The sequence below is a fragment of the Nicotiana tabacum genome, chromosome 2 (genome assembly GCF_000715075.1).
Source record: "Nicotiana tabacum cultivar K326 chromosome 2, ASM71507v2, whole genome shotgun sequence".
In the NCBI taxonomy this organism is placed as follows: Eukaryota; Viridiplantae; Streptophyta; class Magnoliopsida; order Solanales; family Solanaceae; genus Nicotiana; species Nicotiana tabacum.
The window spans coordinates 31,473,242-31,477,387 of record NC_134081.1 but is presented as its reverse complement, the minus strand read 5'-3'; the positions used below and the strand labels follow the sequence as shown (position 1 = coordinate 31,477,387).

The 4,146-nt window shown below is 38.6% G+C and overlaps 1 non-coding gene across 1 annotated transcript; it reads left to right on the top strand.

The window, feature by feature from the left end:
- The first annotated feature begins 2,751 nt into the window (after positions 1–2,751).
- Positions 2,752–2,858, top strand: LOC142174337 (small nucleolar RNA R71). Its single transcript, XR_012703593.1, has one exon. It is a non-coding gene; the product is annotated as a small nucleolar RNA R71 (small nucleolar RNA).
- Positions 2,859–4,146: the final 1,288 nt, after the last annotated feature.

The following is a 4,146-nucleotide window of genomic DNA, read 5'->3' as shown; positions in this document are numbered from 1 at the left end:
GTAGGGCATTAGTGGGGAAATCGAGAGAGCTCAACTTCTATCAGGCAACCAAAAATATAATGTTGCGTCGCACAATGCGTCGTATTAGTGCAAATTTCTCAGAGTACAGATTTTGCTTGCGTTTTGACATCCAGACTTCGTTCTCGACCCCTGAACACGATCCCGGCTTAATCCCTTGGGCTTGTACTCAGACTTCAAAGCTCCAAATCACTCGAATTCATTCCATAACATCTACATAGCTCAGAATCACTCCTACAAGGCATAAAATACACAATAAGTGCAAAACACTATCAATTAAAGCTCAAAACGAATAAAGTGCAGTAAATTAGAGTACAACAGGCGACTTAAACATGAGTTTATAGCCTACCATCAACACTCCACACTTAAACCATTGCTCGTCATCGAGCAATCAAACTACAGTTCATATAGACACGACATTTTTAAACAACTCCCGTAACTCATCACACCAAGAATATTTACAACAGATTAAGCACAATAGCATAACATCCTCGCCTCAAGATTTGACTCAAAAGCACCACACATTATTTATAACCCGCTCACTTACTCTAACACAGAGGTCAAGCATTACCTTTCCTTCGTGAATCAAGTGCCCTCACACAACAATAGAGAGTAGTTCCACACACAATAAAATTTAAGAACAAATAGGAACTCAAGATAGAAAACATTCACTCATTCTCAGAAACAACACTCATATGCCACAAAAGACGTACCTAACAGAAGAAAATCTTCCTGTCTTTTTCCTTCAACTTTAATCCCTCAAGAAACCTGCCGATGATATCCATCATCGGGAAAAATCAAAATCTTTTCAATTTTTATGGATTAACTACTAAAACTAACAAAACAAAAAAAACTAAAACTAATATACATACATACGTACAACATATCCCCCACCCCACACTTTAAGTTGTGGCATGTCCCCATAACACACAATTAAAAAGAATAAGGTAAAGGAAACTTCCCTAAACATCTAGTCGGGGTCTGAGTCAAAGTCGGGATCCATTCCTCGCCTTCGAACTAATGCGCACATCCATGCAGATAGATTTTTCTCAACCTTTTTGGGGTACACCCCACACTTATCTTTCTCGCTCAGTGCAACCTTCTCCTTCGAGCCCTTCACTTTCCACTAAACACTCGCAGGTGGTTTTTCTTTTTGTGCCCCCTTTTCCACATTCATATCAAAAGTAACTATCTCATCACCTACTCTAAGCATGAGTTTCCTCTCGTGTATATCTAATATAGCTCTACCCGTCGCTAAGAATGGTCTTCCTAGGAAGAGGGGGACCTCCCTGTTCTCCTCTATATTCACCACTATAAAGTCTACATGAAATACAAACTTATCTACCTAAACTAACACATCTTCCACTATCCCCTCATCTATTAAAGTCATTCGGTCTGCTAGCTGCAAAGATATTGGCATTGACCTTATCTCTCCAATCTCCTTCTCTAGTTTTCAATAAATAAATAGAGGCATTAGATTAACTGAGGCACCATAATCACATAAAGATTTATCAAAATTGATAGTTCCTAATGAGCAAGGTATAGTAAAAATCCCCGTATCTCCACACTTTTGTGGGAGTTTTGTTTTGCAATATCACGCTGCAATGCTCTATGAGCTTGACCACTGAGGTCTCATCTATCTTCCGCTTCTTTGTAAGGATATCCTTCAAGAATTTATCATAACCTGACATTTGTGAGAGCACTTCTGTAAATGGTAAGTTTACATGAACCTGTTTCAGTACTTCCAGAAATCTCCCAAACTGCTTATCCAGCTTTTGTCTATATAGCTTTTGAGGGAAAGGTAGTGCAGGAATATGCTCACTCTCATCATGTTCTTCCCTTTTCGATTTTTCTTCCTTCTTCTTTTTCTACGCTTTCATCAGGCCTTTCTTCTTTTTATCAACATCATTCTTAAGCTGCTCCCCACTTCCTTTTTCAAGTTTCACATCATTTTGGATCGGGGTGGTATCTTTTAACACTTTCCCACTTCTCAAAGTTACTGTATTCAATATTTCTTTAGGATTTCTCTCAATACCAGTCGGGAGAGTTCCTGGAGCCCTCTCAGATAATATTGTTGCAATTTGTCTCACTTGTCTCTCCAGGTTTCGAAAACTAGTGCCCAATTCTTTGATAGCTGCTCCATGAGCATCCAGCCTCTCATCTGTCTTGATAATGAAGGCCATCATTAGATCCTCTAGACCAGGCTGAATAGGCTGAAATTGTTGCCTCTACTGCTTTTGGTATGCTGAAGCTCCTTGTCCCTGCGGTCTAGGGTTATTTTGTTTCCAAGCATTCACAGTACCTCCAGGTGAACTCCATGAAAAACTAGGGTGCCTCTGACCCATTTCATTAAAATTTTAGTTCCACACAACATTTACTTCCTCAATTGAGGCTTGACACTCATGAGTAGGGTGTCCTCTTCCACATATATCACAAGCTATGTGAGGCTCATTTTGTATCGAGGCTACGGTCAGCTTTCGTATTTCTTTAACCATAGCATCAAGCTATACCTGCACAAATGTATTAGCATCAACTTGGTGAACACCGATTGATCTTCTTCTTTCAACACTCTCAAAGGGCCATTGATTTGTATCTTCAGATAACTCATCAAGAATTATAACTATTTCCTATGGAGTCTTCTTCATCAAGGGACTTCTAGCTGCATTGCTCAATGTTCTGTGCGAGGCCGGTATCAATCCATCCCAAAAGTCCTGGAGTTGCATCCAGAGTTCAATTTCGCTATGTTGACACTTTATAACAATCTCCTTAAACTTCTCACATGCTTCAAAAACAGTTTCAGTATCTTTCTAGCAGAAGTTATGGATTTCTCTTCCAAACTTGCCCATTTTAGCTGAGGAGAAATATTATCAAGGAATTTTCTGGTCATCTCCTCCCAAGTTCTAATGGATCCAGTGGGCAAGCTTTGAAGCCACTATTTTGCATCATCTTTAAGAGAAAAAGGGAATGCCCTTAAATACACTACATCTTGTGACACACCATTGTATTGAAAGGTGTTCATAATCTCCTTGAAGTCCATTAGATGTGTGTTTGGATCTTCGTTTGGCTTCCCTTTGAAGACACAACAATTCTGAAGAGTTTGAAGCAACCCTTGCTTCAATTCAAAGTTGTTTGCTACAATTGGGGGTGGTCTAACACTTGATAATCCTTGATTATAGACTGGTCTAGCATAATCGCCAAGTGGTCTCCCAGGCCCGGGAGCCATATTTCTGAATTGGTCTGCAACCAAGGGTTGATTTTGAGCTATTCTCCGATCCCTCTCTTCTTCATAGATGATCTGTGAATCTCTAAAAACTGTTTCCTCAGCATCCTGTGTAGCTTTTTCCTATTGTTAGACTGCCTCTCATGCAGCCAAATCTACATTATACTCACCGTTTCTAGCCATAAGTTCTTTGGTTGAGGATTGCCCAACCTTTTCTGTTATCTTGGTGAGATTTTTTCCTTCCTCAGCTGTCGCATTTGTTTTTCTATCTCGGGCTCGTACGGTAGCACTTCCTTTGCAGAAGTTCGAGTCATGCACCAATGTTAACATGTAACCTGCGCACAGTCAAAGAACACCAAACATAAAAAGAGAAAAATCAAATTAAATAGAAAGAAAATATTCCTAAATTAGCACTAAAAACTATTTCAAACACTGCTGATTGCCAATCCCTGACAACGATGCCAAAATTTAACGAGCTCAGAACACACACCTAAATTATGCTCGCTAATCAAATATAGTATAGTATAATATCGTATCCATAGGGATTGGATTTAAACAGTATTATCATAGTTTCTAGCTTGGTTACTATCCAAGATAATAAATAATTGAGATTTATATGATTTCTAACTACAATTAACTAAGAATCTAAAACTATCGACTAAATACAATTGCAACAAAGGTAAGCAAGGAAGTTATCAATGGGAGAAAATAGGGGTTGATAGGATAGGTGCAAGATAATTGTTTTGGATCTAAATCTAGATAATTCACTTCTAATATTTAAGCGAGTCTCTCGAATTCACTTAATTATTAGTTCACACATTCAGCAAAAGCTCATCTCTTGATTAAGTCTTAATTTCAAAAGATGAACCAATTTAAGCACGTGAAGATATGCAAGAATGTGTAATGGA